Source organism: Oncorhynchus mykiss, chromosome 26 (genome assembly GCF_057628025.1).
Source record: "Oncorhynchus mykiss isolate SJ-2025 chromosome 26, ASM5762802v1, whole genome shotgun sequence".
NCBI classification, from domain to species: domain Eukaryota; kingdom Metazoa; phylum Chordata; class Actinopteri; order Salmoniformes; family Salmonidae; genus Oncorhynchus; species Oncorhynchus mykiss.
In genome coordinates this window covers 13,134,564-13,150,700 of record NC_143047.1, presented here as the reverse complement: position 1 = coordinate 13,150,700, position 16,137 = coordinate 13,134,564, and the positions used below count along the sequence as shown (strand labels likewise).

Sequence of the window (16,137 nt, the reverse complement as noted above, 5' to 3'; positions counted from 1 at the left end):
TATTTACACGGGACAGGACGGGACAAGACAAAACATGTCCGACTGCTACGCCATCTTGGCTTCGAACTATCAAGTGAACTTGTGTAGCACTGGGTGGGGAGCAGAATCATCTAAGTTTCTTAGCTAGCCCAGGAAAGTCTCTGTGCTCTGCTCTAGATCTGAGTATATTATTGTGTGGGCTATGTGAATCCTTGTTGAAGTGTACACCACCTTCACGCTGATCCTAACAACTTCTCTCTACGAGCTCTACTTTGAGGTGTCCCCTCTACTTACTCTCTCTCGATCTGCACTCTCTCTCTTCTTCTCTACTCCGCATATCCCTCCTCCTCTTCTTGGATGTGTCCCTGCTGTGTCTGGGCAGCTCTTCAGTGAAAGTTTCCTGGCTTTGAAAACAACTCCAGGGCTCCACAATGTGACGTAGCATTGATTTGTTTTCTTTGGAAGCGACCTGTGCACGACTTTTTGCATGGACTTGTGTGTGCTTATTTGTGTGCATGTACTCTATGAATGTTTGAGTAAGTAGGAGTGTGGGTGGAATATTCACTCATGTCTACATGATGATGACTCCTTCTGTGGTTTGTATGACTTCTCATGAACCAGATATACAGAAGACATGCTGATCTTTCAGCACAGCGAGCCCCAGAGACTAGCTGCTGGGCTGGGGAAGAACAGGAGGAGAACCCCCTGGCCCCATCTACCCTTCCCTCCCTCTTCGCCTAGCCCCATCCTGCTCCATACTGCATAAACTAGGCCTGAGCAGATGTGCTTGACTGAAAGTGCGTTTGTATTACATGCATTTTCCCAAACATTTGAGAGGGCTGCTGGCTGTGGCGCAGTAGGCAGGGAAGAACAAGAAATACTATTTCTTCCTTTCTTGGTGTTCACAGGGTTCTTCCTTTCTTGCTATTCACAGAGTATACTAGGCTCTCTTCCTGAAGAATCCCCTGCTTGATTTGTTTGGATGGTCTTCTCCCATCCCTTGTTCAAAGCTGATGGCTGACTAGAAGTGACAGTGCAATGTTATGTCCTGTTATGTTTTACACGTTGATAATGTAAATAAATAATGCTCATACTTCCTGTACAGTCCAGCTGAGACTTGCAAAAATGAAAATCAGCCAGGCAAACAAAACAAAACAAATTGAGTAGCAACGGAAACCTGTAGTAATAATGGGTTAGAAAAAGGATGGACTCCCCCTTTCATAATTTCTATCAGTGTCCTAGTCCCCCCACCCAGACCACAGTTATGTGAGTCTCCTGGCTGTGTGGAGACTGAGAGGAAACCCCAGGGGAAGTGACCTCATCATCAGCTATTAACAATCATCCTGAGAAGGCCTGTGGGCCTGCTCGGCTCCCTAGGGAAGATGAGAGAGAGTGCTGTGAGAGAGGAGTGCAGTCAGAGCGCCCACGACAGTGCACATGTCATTCTGACCTTGGCCTCCATATTGTTGCACTCGTCTCTGAAGCATTCTTCACCACCCCCTCTTCCCCCACAGGGTGAAGAAAAGCTTCAATTGTTATAACAGATAAGAGTTAGACAGGATTATACATAACACAATGAAATCATTGATTTGAAGGGGTGTGCCTCTATCTGTCGCTCACCTTCTCACCTCCACCTCGTCCTTCACCTCTAACCTCAGGTCCGCCCAATACAACACCTTATGGGTAGAGTCAGGAGTTTTTCCTGACCTCTTGACCCAACCAGGAAAACCTATAGGCACTAGTTATAGCTAAACCTCATGCTAAAGACGATTACACTAATATTCTAGTATAGAGTAATAGAGGCTAGTATCCTCTTTGCCCCTACTCATATGGAATAGATTTCTGCAAGATATTAACATCTCCCCTTAAATTAATACAATATTTTTTCTGGCAGGGGTTTTATGGTCTCTCCTCAGTCCCTTTGGTTTAATTGACCCCCTCTGGCTCCCTGGTTGTCTCCCTGGGAGGGGTGCAGACCACACCACACTGATGGACAGGCTCCCACAGACAATGATAGACTAGGGAGAGAGAGTTACTTTGGCAGCAGGCCCTCTCTCTGTACTGCAGAGTTTGTGTAAAGAGTAATCCACGCCTGCCCTCATCAATCAGCTGAAGCCTTTTTTGTGGATCTAGCACCCTGCTAAGTGTTATAGTCTCCATGGATACACCCAATTTTGGGGTAATTTAAGATCTAACAGTTTGGTGGTGATATATGTTCAATCCATTGAAAGAGCGTATAATGTGTCGAAATGTTAGCATCACTTGATGTGTTTGCCACAAATGTTCTGGAGAACGGAGATCACATACATCATTTATCAAAGGAAGATGTTTGAGTTCCAACAGTGCAGCTGATGTAATGCACTGAAAAAACAGTTAAGGGTACTGGTGAGAAAGCACACACACCATAGACTTATCTAGGGCGCACTCTGTGAAGTTATAGCCTACATAAAGAGAGAAAGCTTGGATCCTCTTCCTTAAAAAGTTGAAAGAAAAACACGTTGTCTTTGATATGTAATAGACATTTGCAATGCAGTAAAACATGTTACAGTTACATTGGCTGTTTATTTAACCATGGATATGATTATATAATCAAGGATATTTTTCCCATACTTCCATTCTACAAGGGGTAGGCTACAGATATTCACAGTTGGCTACATTATGTCCTTACTTATTTCTTCTTATCTCCTTGACTGTTTAAACAATGCATTTTTGTGAAAAGGAATCTGGTCTTAACCATGACTCATAAATACAATGTTGTAAAATGTGAGTGATACAGTTGCTATGTTAATGAAAAAGGATGGAATTAAATGGTTTTACAACCTTTGCACAGGGTTTGTGGTTTATGCCCAATCAAAGTGTGAATGCACAATTCGATTGGCCTTTTAAATTGGAACGCCGTTTGGGTCTTTGCGTGTCAAAAAAGATGCACGTCAAATAACACAATTCTATTATAGAATGTTGTGTGTGCTGAATTTGCACGTGGAAGCCAAGCGCCACCATTACAATCACTGTCAAAGCTGCACAATACCGTGTTGGTAGTAATAAGGCATGATTTGTTCGACCAAATGTGAAAACGTCTGTGTAAGCATTTGATATTAGATCAGGATCAAACGAGCAGGATCAAAAAGGTTTGCAAATATCTTTGATACAGATGTTAGCAACTTCTGGGGTAACTAGCTAGCTTTAGCTTAGTACATAGCTAGCACCAATGCAACCAACCTGAAAACAATAAACAACAGAAACTGCAGTTATTTTCAATATTCATAGCAATGATTTAGTAATCCATGTGAGAATTAGCTAGGTAGCCATCCAGCTAGCTTCATCTGACTACTATACTGTAATGAAACTGGCAGGGAGCAGGTCTCGAAGCCTCGATCTTCTAGCCCGAATATCAGCACGCTATCAGTACAGTTGCATCAAAGACTGAAAAACAGCTTCTATCTCAAGGCCATCAGGCTGCTACACATCAATCACTCACTCAGAGAGGCTGCTGCCTACATTGAGACCCAATCACTGGCCACTTTAATAAATTGATGACTAGTCACTTTATACAATGTACTCCAAATAATGCCACTTTAATAATGTTTACATACAGTTGAAGTTGGAAGTTTACATACACTTAGGTTGGAGTCAGTTTTTCAACCTCTCCACAAATTTCTTGTTAACAAACTATAGCTTTGGCAAGTCGGTTAGGACATCTACTTTGTGCATGACACAAGTAATTTTTCCAACAATTGTTTACAGACAGATCATTTAACTTATAATTCACTGTATCACAATTCCAGTGGGTCAGAAGTTTACATACACTAAGTTGACTGTGCCTCTAAACAGCTTGGAAAATTCCAGAAAATGATGTCATGGCTTTAGAAGCTTCTGATAGGCTAATTGACATAATTTGAGTCAATTGGAGGTGTACCTGTGGATGTATTTCCATGCCTACCTCCAAACTCAGTGCCTCGTTGCTTGACAAAGAGAAAATCAAAAGAAATAAGCCCAGACCTCAGAAGAAAAATTGTAGACATCCACAAGTCATCCTTGGAAGCAAATCAATCCCAGAACAACAGCAAAGGACCTTGTGAAGATGCTGGAGGAAACAGGTACAAAAGTATCTATATACACAGTAAAACGAGTCCTATATCGACATAACCTGAAAGGCCGCTCAGCAAGGAAGAAGCCACTGTTCCAAAACCGCCATAAAAAAGCCAGACTACAGTTTGCAACTGCACATAGGGACAAAGATCATACTTTTGGAGAAATCTCCTCTGGTCTGATGAAACAAAAATATAACTGTTTTGCCCTAATGACCATCGTTATGTGTGGAGGAAAAAGAGGGAGTTTTGCAAGCCGAAGAACACCATCCAAACCGTGAAACATGGGAGTGGCAGCATCATGCTGTGGGGGTGCTTTGCTGCAGGAGGGACTGGTGCACTTCACAAAATAGATGGCATCATGAGGTAGGAGCATTATGTGGATATATTAAAGCAACATCTCAAGACATTAGGCAGTAAGTTAAAGCTTGGTCGCAAATGGGTCTTCCAAATGGACAATGACACCAAGCATACTTCCAAAGTTGTGGCAAAATGGCTTAAGGACAACAATGTCAAGGTATTGGAGTGGCCATCACAAAGCCCTGACCTCAATCCTATAGAAAATTTGTGGGCAGAACTGAAAAAGTGTATGCGAGCAAGGAGGCCTACAAACCTGACTCAGTTACACCAGCTCTGTCAGGAGGATTGGGCCAAAATTCACCCAACTTATTGTGGGAAGCTTGTGGAAGGCTACTCGAAACATTTGACTCAAGTTAAACAATTTAAAGGCAATGCTACCAAATACTAATTGAGTGTATGTAAACTTCTGACCCACTGGGAATGTGATGAAGGAAATAAAAGCTGAAATAAATAATTCTCTCTACTATTATTCTGACATTTCACATTCTTAGAATAAACTGGTGATCCTAACTGACCTAAAATTGAATTTTTACTAGGATTAAATGTCGGGAATTGTGAAAAACTGAGTTGAAATGTATTTGTGTATGTAAACTTCTGACTTCAACTGTATCTTACATTACTCATATTATATGTATATACTGTATTTTATACCATCTATTGTATCTTTCCTATGCCGCTCGGCCATCGCTCATCCATATCATTACATGAACATATTCTCATTCACCCCTTAGACTTTTGTGTATTAGGTAGTTGTTGGGAACGTGTTAGATAATACTGCACTATCTGACTCGAAGCACTAACTAGAAGCACAAGCATTTCGCTACACTCACATTAACATCTGCTCACCATGTGTATGTGACAAATAAAATTAGATTTCATTTGATATCGACTGTGCCCCAAAAGCATGCTCAAGCGGCCGAGTCTATATCCTCGTTTATAAACCCAGGGTCTTTACACCGGACCGGGTTATGTGTTGTGAAGCTAGCCACAATAACTATTTGCCACAATAGTGGAATTTGCGGTTCACCTTTAAAATAAAAGTCCCTCTTTAAAAGTGATGCAAAAGGCTACAATTGTTGAAATCATGCCATATTTAGACTTGATCATGTTAAACATGGTGTGAGTGTTGGAATGTGGAGCAATGAAATTGGGTATCAGTCTACTAGGTGACACCCAGAGAACACAACTGTGAAGAGTTTACGGAAATGTTAGCGTCGTAGCTCTTATTGCAGGACTTTGACTGTGGGAAATCACCTCCACAGTCAGTCTAATGTGCATATTGACATTCTTATTGCACTGTACAGCCTTACCTAATGATTGGGGATCAATGAAATGGGCTATCAGCCTACTCATTACCCAAGTGCATTTTTCCCCAAAGTCCTCGTGAGTTATCAGGCTCCAACACATCCACGTTGTATTGTTTTCCTCTGGAATAGTGTTCAATACAACATAGTAGGTGGACTGGTACAATAAATGTGGCTCAATTCACAGTGGTTTCAGAGTCCCGCAATAAGAGCTACGACGCTAAAGGTTCTCTGGGTGTCACTGAGTAGACTGTCAATGATCCACAACCCATAGGGAAGGCTGTAAAGAGAAATAAATATGCCCTCAATGCAATTCTAGTCTAATACGTCCAGTGTGATTTAAACATATTTTTGTCAAATTAACAAATGATTGCCTTTTGTTGATTTATAAAAGAACATTCCAACCTCGTTTAGCAGGATCTCTTCCATTATGGCATGATTCCACTATTTGTATTGTTTGCATGACTTTCAGTGAGATACTTTTATTTTGAAGGCAAACGGCAAATTCCACTATTGTGGCTAGCTTCACATAGGTGGGTCCGACCACCATTAATCAAATAAGAACCGTCTTATACATTAGGGGTATTTTAGATGATGACACTTAGCTAGATAGATAGCTAACTATAGCTACTGAAACAGATGATCTCGTTTTGCTATGTTTTTGTTGAAGAACATTGTTTGAATCCATCAGCTAGCTAGCTTTTTAACGACCAGCACTGTCCAGAGCTTGGGGAAGTGTGTCTACGCTCGTAGACACATGACCAGCGTCATAGCATACGTTTTCCGTGCATCGTTGTGACCTATGAAACGCGAGTGATAGTGTAATCAATGTGCAATAATTACGTCGACAATGAATTAACGTGTTCAATTAGTATGTGACGTGCAGTCATATTCGGGTCCTGATTGGTCAACATGCTTATTTGACACGTCAGATAGTGTTATTTGACGTGTATATTTTTTTGACAGCAAAAACACAAACGGCGTTCCATATTTAAGCAAATTTTCAAACTCTCAGTAGGCTGGATGGACGGTTTCAAAGCTTCGTCTCCAAGTCCCACCCATTTTCGCTTCCCCACCCGGTCAGCCGTACCTCCAATTCCCAAGGAGAAATTCCTGTTGGAAGAATGACGTTAAGACTAGCGAAGAGAGGATAGCGACTTCTATCCAACAAATATCGCATCAAGTGGCATTTAGAATAAACTGAAATTGTGCCATTATAAAGGTATGTGCATATATGTATTTTTTTCTGCAGTGGACAGCTAGTTTCACTTAAAAGCCACAGCTTGCTTTCAACACCGGGGTGTCAAATGACAGACAACACGGCAGAATTCCATGCAGGAAAGCCCAGTCTGATCCCTTTCTGTCCTTGTGTGTGCATGGATATTATTCAACATTCGTGAATAAATATAATACGTTTGTCTGTATGTTGACTTAACTTGACAATGTTGATACATTGTTACAAACCCATTATTGCTCGCTTTTTCTACAGAATTACCACACCATGAAGTTAATATAATGGAATTATTTTTTCGTCACTGCACCTAGCTCGCTGGTAGTATTATAGCTGTCAGGAGTGAATTATTCTCTGTTTGAGTTGACCGACATTTCCACTGTGAAATGGCTTTGCTTATGAACTGCATTGAAGCACTTATAACTCGTTAATAACGAGGCGCGTGTGTTACAATCTCACAACAAAGTGCGAAGTTCAGAAGTTTGATTGATACTGTACCTCTTATTGAAGAAACAATCATGCTACACTACAGTATTTGCTACGACAATTTTAGAGGACTGTTGAATGAGACCGTTGAATGACACAGAATAACAAGTTTGTGGAGTGACACGTTTTTTACATTCAGAGGTATCCTTCTTGGCGAATCCATCTGCTGAAAGTTTTGTGCCGTCATTGTTGTCAAAGAACTAGCGCTACAGTGTTAACATCAGCATGGGAGTTAATTCGTTCTACAGGACTGGAAATCTCTGCTTGATCTTTTTCTAAATATATATATATATATTTTGTGTAGGCCTACTTTGTTGGAAATTCCATTGTTACATGACATCTTTTCCCTTCTTTTTAATTTTGTTTGTTTGTAAGGAATGGGTGTTTCCCAGAAGATGATGCCAGCTCTGTAGCCTACTATGCTGTATAATCTTATTTTAGGGTACTGCATTACTTGTTTTTTGTTGTTATATTTCCATAGTACTGTGAAAGTGACATTGAATCAATGGGACATGTTTATTATGGTTTGTTTTCAAGTGAACTCCATTCCTCTTTCTATCTCCATGTATCCCTCTTCCTCTCCCTTTCATTTCTTTTCCCCTTCCCAAACATACCAAGCGGTTTTGATTGAATGGATATAGCCTTCAGGTTTTTAAAAACATAACATATTTTTTTCCTCCAGGCTGGGTCTGGGTCTGGGCCATCTGCCTTTACACCCATCTTTAAAAAACACCCTTGGCCTCCCACTTCAAAACAGTGTTAACGTGAGGCCAGACACATTTTGTTAAGCCCAGGTCACTCTCACATTTTCCACACTTGTAATAGCAACTCCAAGGCCACAGAAAATATTCTTCCACCATAAATCCCACCACTCTAAATTATAATGGTAGGTTGTCATCTTCGCATATTGGTTTCCGTTTTAAAAATAGTTACAATAGAGAGCATTTAAAGAAAATCTTGCGGAAAAGTGAAAATGGATTTACAGTACAGCCGGCCCAATAACTCTCACCATGTTCCCCTTTCTCCACCTCCACCTTTTTTCAAAATAATCTTGAGGTCTCTTGTCGCCCACAGATGTCATGATTTCTCTCTTTCTCCCCTTTATTCCGCTTCTTTTCTCAATGCTCCTGTCTTGACTAACCAGGCTTGGGGCTAAGTGAGACATGCTCACTGAAACCCTGGCCACTCTGGCTGTAGTCCACCCCAGTGATGTCCCTGTTTAGCATACTATAGTCTGCCTACCTACTGGATGACTGTTGATGAAGATGACAAGAATGAGGATGATGGGGATGAGTCCAGCTGATCTTTTCGTTACAACCTTACTCCCCACATTCAGGCACATAACCCCCTGAATGAATGTCCTAACACTAACTGGGCTTGCTTTAGTAAGCTACTTAATGGCTCCCTGATGCATGGGGCAGCTAAACAGACAGACCCAAATACTGAGATAATTCCCATCTCTAGTGGGTTTCTTCTCTCACTCACTCACTCACTCACTCACTCACTCACTCACTCACTCACTCACTCACTCACTCACTCACTCACTCACTCACTCACTCACTCACTCACTCACACACACACACACACACACACACAAACACACACGCACACACGCACACATGCACACATACAGATGTACAACGCCACCACGTGTGGTTGTCATGGCAACACCCCATTTTTAGGAAGGCAGATACCCATCTGCTTGCGTGCCACATGCATCAGACTGTGGGTCTGTGAACTGATATTCTGAATCTGTGTGTGTGTGTGTGAGTAATAACAATAACTACACAGGATTGATGTACCGCTTTTCTGAAAACCCAAAGACTCTTCGCTTAATGTAGAGTAGACTGTGCTTTTGGCTTTGAAAATACCTCTCCTTTGTCTAAGTTCCTGTGTGGAATATCAACATCCTCCAATACCTCTACACACATCTCAACCCTTGCATAAACAATGTCAGACTATAACAATGGCTCATAGAGTAGTAGTGGTTAAGTGTAGCTCGGCTACTCTTTTAGTGAATGTCCAGGATAAATACTGGAGGCTGTACTGTGTTTATTTCGGTGCAATAAAGAGCAATTGGTATGTAGCCTGCATGCCAAATTGACAGTGTACCTACAATCATTCTCGCTAAATACATTCCATTCCTCCACACCCAGCTCTTTACTCTCTCCTGGTGTTTGCTCTCCCCTCAAACCCCCTTCTCCATTCCCTTTGCTCTCTCTATCACTCGCTCTCTCTCTCCCCCCTACCCTCTCTCTCTCTAATCCAGTTATTTGACTGACATGCCTTTGGGCTTTGAAGTCAAGTTGCTGTCAACAGGAGATCTATACATATTGTTATTTATTCCCGACTGGAAGACGTGTCCAGAAGAAAAACAAGTGACCAATCAGAGCTGACATCAGTAGACCTCTGTGGCACTGGGTGCAATAAGTAATGACTGTTAATACATGTTTAAGGAGCCATTTCTTCTATCAGCTCTGCGCTGGTAAATTCATGGTCAGGGACAGAGACCCTATGACGGAATAATGTATAGAAGCTCCTATTGCAGTGCTATCCCAGCCAGCCCCATGACCATGCTTATTGTCTTCATGTCTTAGGATGGGTTTTACAGTCTGAGGCTTGGCTTAATGACTGATCCAGAAGCTCATTAACGCTTTGACAAGTACCAACACACAGGTGTGATCATTCTACAGTGGTCCCTGCAGTGGTCCCTACAGTGGTCCCTGCAGTGGTCCCTGCAGCGTACGCTCAAACCGATTAGAACAGTTATTTAGAACGTCCAGTCAGCGTTTGAGCTGGCCACACTGTTTTCTCACAGAAACATTTAGCATAAACACAGTCCTTACAACGTTATGTCCTGAATGTGACCCGTTTATTTTTGGATGCAATGTTCAGACATTCACAGAAGTATCGACAGCATAACACAATCATCCAAACCTAGCGCTGATGCTCGGGCTGACAGAAACCATAATATGAATGAGCTAATAGCAATTACTATTTTGCAATTCGTCACATCACAGGTGAGCTCACCATTGATCGAAATAATTTAGTAAAAAACGTTCCAAAAAATTGGAAGTGATCCGACGATGGGTTGTTTGTGCACGCCGCCATATTTGTTTTTCCGCTCCAAACAAAGATAGGAAGAGGAGACAAGATGAGTTTGGTCTGTTTGCAGTATGCATGTTGAAGGGGGTGTGTCGTCTACCATCATTCACTTCCCTTCATTCACTTCCGGAAGTTTACACGGAAAATGAGCGAACTATCCCTTCACCTCATTTTGTTATAACATCTTTGGTCTGACAGACGTTTACGTGACTCCCAGAAAGCATTGTATTTATTTTTTATTTTATTTCACCTTTATTTAACCAGGTAGGCAAGTTGAGAACAAGTTCTCATTTACAATTGCGACCTGGCCAAGATAAAGCAAAGCAGTTCGACACATACAACAACACAGAGTTACACATGGAGTAAAACAAACATACAGTCAATAATACAGTAGAAACAAGTCTATATACGACTTGAGCAAATGAGGTGAGGAGAAGGGAGGTAAAGGCAAAAAAAAGGCCATGGTGGCAAAGTAAATACAATATAGCAAGTAAAACACTGGAATGGTAGATTTGCAGTGGGAGAATGTGCAAAGTAGAAATAAAAATAATGGGGTGCAAAGGAGCAAAATAAATAAATAAAATAAATACAGTAGGGAAAGAGGTAGTTGTTTGGGCTAAATTATAGATGGGCTATGTACAGGTGCAGTAATCTGTGAGCTGCGCTGACTGCTGGTGCTTAAAGCTAGTGAAGAAGATAAGTGTTTCCAGTTTCAGAGATTTTCGTAGTTCGTTCCAGTCATTGGCAGCAGAGAACTGGAAGGAGTATAATGTCAACAAACATGGCGTCACACTTAGTTGGCAAATAGCTTAACATTAGCTGTTCTTAACCCATACAATGTTCAAAAAAGTATTTTTTACACACATCATATGTGTTCATTACAATCTATGCAAGAATTGAAATGCATGATTTGTCACCAGTCTTTGAAAACATGTGAATAAAACAGTAAATACATTATGCTCCATACATACGGTATGCTACAGTAGAAACAACAACATGATATACAGAAAATAAGGCACTTACTTTGATAGGAACACACACATGTCCAAAGTTATTATTTGTAAGGAAAACAACAATAAAGACAATGCGAGCCCCAGCCAGAAAATGTGCCAGGGGGGGAACATTTGTGCAAGACTGCGCAAATGTCTGCATACTTGATTTGGGGAAACACTGGGGAAGTGCTTGGACTCTCTTCGAAGAGAGAAGTTTGTCCTGCTCAGTAAAGCCTGAGGGCAGCACGGTCTTTCCTGTTGCGTAACAATCACATTTTGGAACAGTGAGTGCATTCTGACATCTCACGCATAAAGAAACTCACGCTGGGGAGAGATATTTGGGACTCACACTTGAAAAGGTTAAGAGATAAGAGACCATTCTTGTTTGCTTGTTGGTGTCCTAATCTCTCAATTGAATTGTCAGCCTTCTGCAGAGCTCACTCGGGACTCACCACTGTGATAACGGATAATATGACTGATACCCAGAGGTCTGCATAGTGTTCAGTATGGCACCATCACACAGGTTTAGATCTTATCTTGTATGTCGAGGATCATGTATCAATAACCAGCGTCCATCACCATTTTACTTAAGATCTTGAGACAGTTAGGGTTGGTTTGTGTCATTTGTTTTTGGCTGTCCAGTCCGTCCAGGGACTGAAGGAAGGAACTGAAACGTTAGCTTTTTTACATGGCACATATTGCACTTTTACTTCTCCAACACTTTGTTTTTGCATTATTTAAACCAAATTGAACCTGTTTCATTATTTATTTGAGGCTAAATGTATTTTTATTTTTTTAAATATTTAGTTAAAATAAGTGTTCATTCAGTATTGTTGTAATTGTCATTATTACAAATCTATTTTAAAAAATCGGCCGTTTAATCGGTATCGGCTTTTTTTTGGTCCTCCAATAATTGGTATCGGCATCAGTGTTGAAAAATCATAATCGGTCGACATCTAGTGTGTATTATACGCATGTGTGAATTGGAAATATGTTTTTTTCTTGCATATCAAATCCTCCAAGACACACTCGGAGACTGCATATTTCACTGGAACTAAGTGGAAGAAGGACCTTGCTTGCCATGAATATGGCCTCAGGGGCACATGGCTCCTGTGAACGTTTTGATGGCATAACATCAGCTGTTACAGAGACTAGTAGATTGTTGAAATATTGCTCCTTTCTGAGTTTAAGCATTAAAAAAATAGAGCATCACAACAGTTTACAAAAAGCTCTGATTCAGTGGCTGTTGATGTGAACTCGGTACTGCCTGCAAGTCTTTCCATGTGAAGCCAACAGCTAAGCTGACAGAATCTCAGACTTTAGCTTTATATAAGACGTTGTTATTACTGTTTGGCAGTAATGTTACATTTGAGCAAGGCATGGAATGCCTTTGGTCTTGTCTGTCAATGGGGCATCACTATTGGGCAATCTTGCTGTGGTTGTTGCCATTAAAGCAGCCTTCTGTTTAATTCTAGCTTCTTAAACCCGAGTGTGTGTGACTTTAACGTTGTTTTCAGAGATTGTTATGTTGTTGTCCGGAGACCACAGGAAGGAGATGTGGGTGGAGCAGACAACAGAGTTGGGGAATTGACTGACCACCACTGACAAACCCCCTATTTCCTTCCCTCTCCTTCCAACCTGGAAACAAGTTTGACTGCCCTCTCTCCAGGGAGTGGCCGTAAGTCACCCTGTAGCCTTTTGGGTGGGACAAACAGACTGACATCATTGGGCGATCTGTGCCTCTCTAAGCAGTCGGCCAGATGCACCAGAAGCAGCTGTTTGTGGCTTTAGGTTGAGAGGGACTGTGGCATGCTATGTGCTTCGTTATTAGAGAAAGAGGCCCCTATTTACGCCCACAGAGTGCCGACATCGGCCCTGGTTTGGTCTGTCAGTGGAACGAATGGTGAGGAGGACCAGGCCTCGGCTACATTAAAGAACCTAGCTCTGCTCTCCCTAATGTAATGCAGCCCAGATTCCATTGGGCGCTGTGTATTTATGAGTGTGTTTGGTGTGTATTAAAGACACAAGTGTGTCATGCAAACCAAATGTAGGTGCATGTCTGTAATAGGTTAATAAAAGCACTGAAGTAAATAAAAACAAGTCTTAGGCAATCTGCGTTTCTGGATAATTTATTGAAATTGAATTTCCTTTCCTTAACTTTTCATTGGTGGAGGCCAAGACTGCCATCAGCCTTGACCAGACAAAATTTGGTGTCAACGTAGCCAAAAACAGTTGCTATAATACGAGCTCATAAATGCTGGTATGCCGTATTTTATTGTTGTCCTGTTTCCTCTGTATGTGTTGATGAGAAGACCATGAGAAGGATTTATTTTGGTCTGCTGTCAGTTCTGCCTTTCATAGTGATATGAGGGAGGACTATGTTCCTATAGGTGCAATCACATGAAGGTCTCTGAAGCCTCCTCAGATTGCTGTGCAGGACTAGTTGATCTCAAAGCCAGTTACACAGAAATACCCACAGGTAGTCTGACCGCACTGACTGAATGGGCTTTGTTGGGATGTGGGGGACTGCCAACACATCCCGCCACCAACTGGGACAACATGTGAGTTATCATTTAAAGTCTTAGACAGTAACGTTGGTTAGCCTCTGTTGAGATTCCTGGAGGTATTCGGTTTCCCTCTTTTGGCAGTTGGCGTCAAAGTAAAACCTCTCCTTCTGGGAGAGCCTATCATAATGTCTGATCCTGTAGTTTCTCTCCGTCCGCCCATGTGCAGACAGATTTAGAGAGCTTTAATGCTCAATTACGTCTGCCTTACAGCCGCCACCACTTACCCATGATGCCCGGCTAATAGGGGCGGGCCCCCTGTCAGAAATAGGACCCTCTATTTGATGAAAAGTAAGAACAAGTTACACAAGCTCTGCACAGTTGCTCTGCACAGCGCCAGCCATCTTTGTCTGGCAGAAAGCTGTGATTCATGCCTAAACAAAGTACAGTCAGATCAATAAAGGGAAGGTGCCTTAATCCATACTCTACAGCATGTATCCTTTTACTGCAACTTAACACCTACTACTAACTGGACTGAGGATCTGTCCCCACCCCAGCGTTAGTGATTGTCTTTTACCCCACCCCACTGTGTTATAGCACTAGTGTGGACTCAATCCTGTGGTGAGGGGTTGGGCTTATTGCACTTAGCTGCAAAACGTAGCCTGCTTGATGTTCCAGGCACAGTATTTACCATCCCATTGGATTTTGTTCCTTATTCCCTGACACTTGCCTCTAGTTAAACGAACTAACTGAGAGCCTCTATCTCTCGCTCTCTCTTGCTCTCCTCAACACCTGTCTGCCGAGGCAATTGATTGAGTTAACCTTTAAGTTGTGTGTAAATAATGGACAGCTCATCCACTTGGCTGATGTGTTCATGGGCACACTTCACACTGAGAGCGAAGAAACCCATCCTGGGAGGTAAAGTCATCCCATGACTAATAATATTGTCTGCTCCATGGAGTGAGTTGGGGCTTTTATTTAATCGTTCCTAACAGCATGTGAGGTGGTCCATTTCCGATTTTAATTAAACCGTGTAAGCTGAAATTGGAATATAACAAATTATTCCTTATTGTGCTGGAGACCTTATCAATACTGTTGGAAAATAATGAAAAAAGAAATGCTGTTTGGGGGACAGGTATGATTAAGGGAAGGGGAGCTGAGAGGCAGGGGGACAGATGGGAGGGCGTGGTGGACTGATTGTTAGTGTTTCCCTCTGACTGAAACAGCAGGACTCCTCACTGAGCTGACGGGCCCTGCAGAGAAGAGCAGCTCCACTGAGGAGGAGAGGACATGCAGGATTCACTCTGTCACTCAGAATCTGCTCTAACCACTGTAGCCCCAGTAGTGACAGCAGAGAGGGAGGAGGAGGATGGGGAAGAATAGAGGAGAGGTACAAGTGGACAAGGAGAGGGATTGAGTTGATGGTAGAAGAGAGCAGAAAATGACTGACTAAAAGGGGGATAGTGGATATATTGGGGTGTTTCTTTTACATCTCCTGACAAAAGATATTTGAACCTACTGTGACTTCAATAAAACGTCCTAATCCTGCTGGGTCATTTTAGTGCTTGTAGGAGATGCCTGTAAGGGGGGTTACGGACAGATCTGAGCCTTGTGTCGCTCTGCTCCAACAAGGAAGCAACCTATCAACAGACCAGATGGCCTTTACAACTAACTTTATGTGTGTTTCTGTTGGAGTTTATATGGGTGACATGCTCCTCCCTCTCTAGCCCCTAATCCCAGACAGTTTGACCCCACTAATGGGGAGAGATAAATTGGGGTTTGTACTGCGGCATTAACCTGCCAGGTCAGTATTCGACATCCATCCCTGGCTGAGGACGTCAGGACGTGGAAACTGGCCTCTAGGAGCAACAGTGAAGCTCTGTTACCTTCAAGTAGGTTTTGGTTTTGATAGGTCATTTGGATAAGGCATACAACTAGAAACAACTTTCTATTGCTAGATTCAAATTTGTAACCTTTGGAATCGGAGGCAGATTGCCTCCGATTCAAAAGGTTTCAAGTTTGAATCCAGCGGTAGAAAGTTGTTTTTGAGATTTTAGTCTATCCCAAACCTTAACCCTTACCTTAACC

At 42.0% G+C, this 16,137-nt stretch overlaps 1 protein-coding gene and 1 long non-coding RNA gene across 2 annotated transcripts in view; one reads left to right on the top strand and one right to left on the bottom strand.

The window, feature by feature from the left end:
* Positions 1–16,137, bottom strand: part of LOC149971375 (uncharacterized) — a 318,492-nt gene that overhangs the window by 15,291 nt on the left and 287,064 nt on the right. The gene's annotated exons all lie outside the window — the stretch shown is intronic.
* The window catches only part of LOC110506389 (coiled-coil domain-containing protein 102A), a 69,314-nt gene continuing 59,423 nt past the window's right edge, over positions 6,247–16,137 (top strand). Inside the window, exon 1 of the mRNA XM_036963790.2 lies at positions 6,247–6,953. The gene's annotated coding sequence lies outside the window, so the exon portion shown is untranslated. The remainder of the gene's footprint in view (positions 6,954–16,137) is intronic.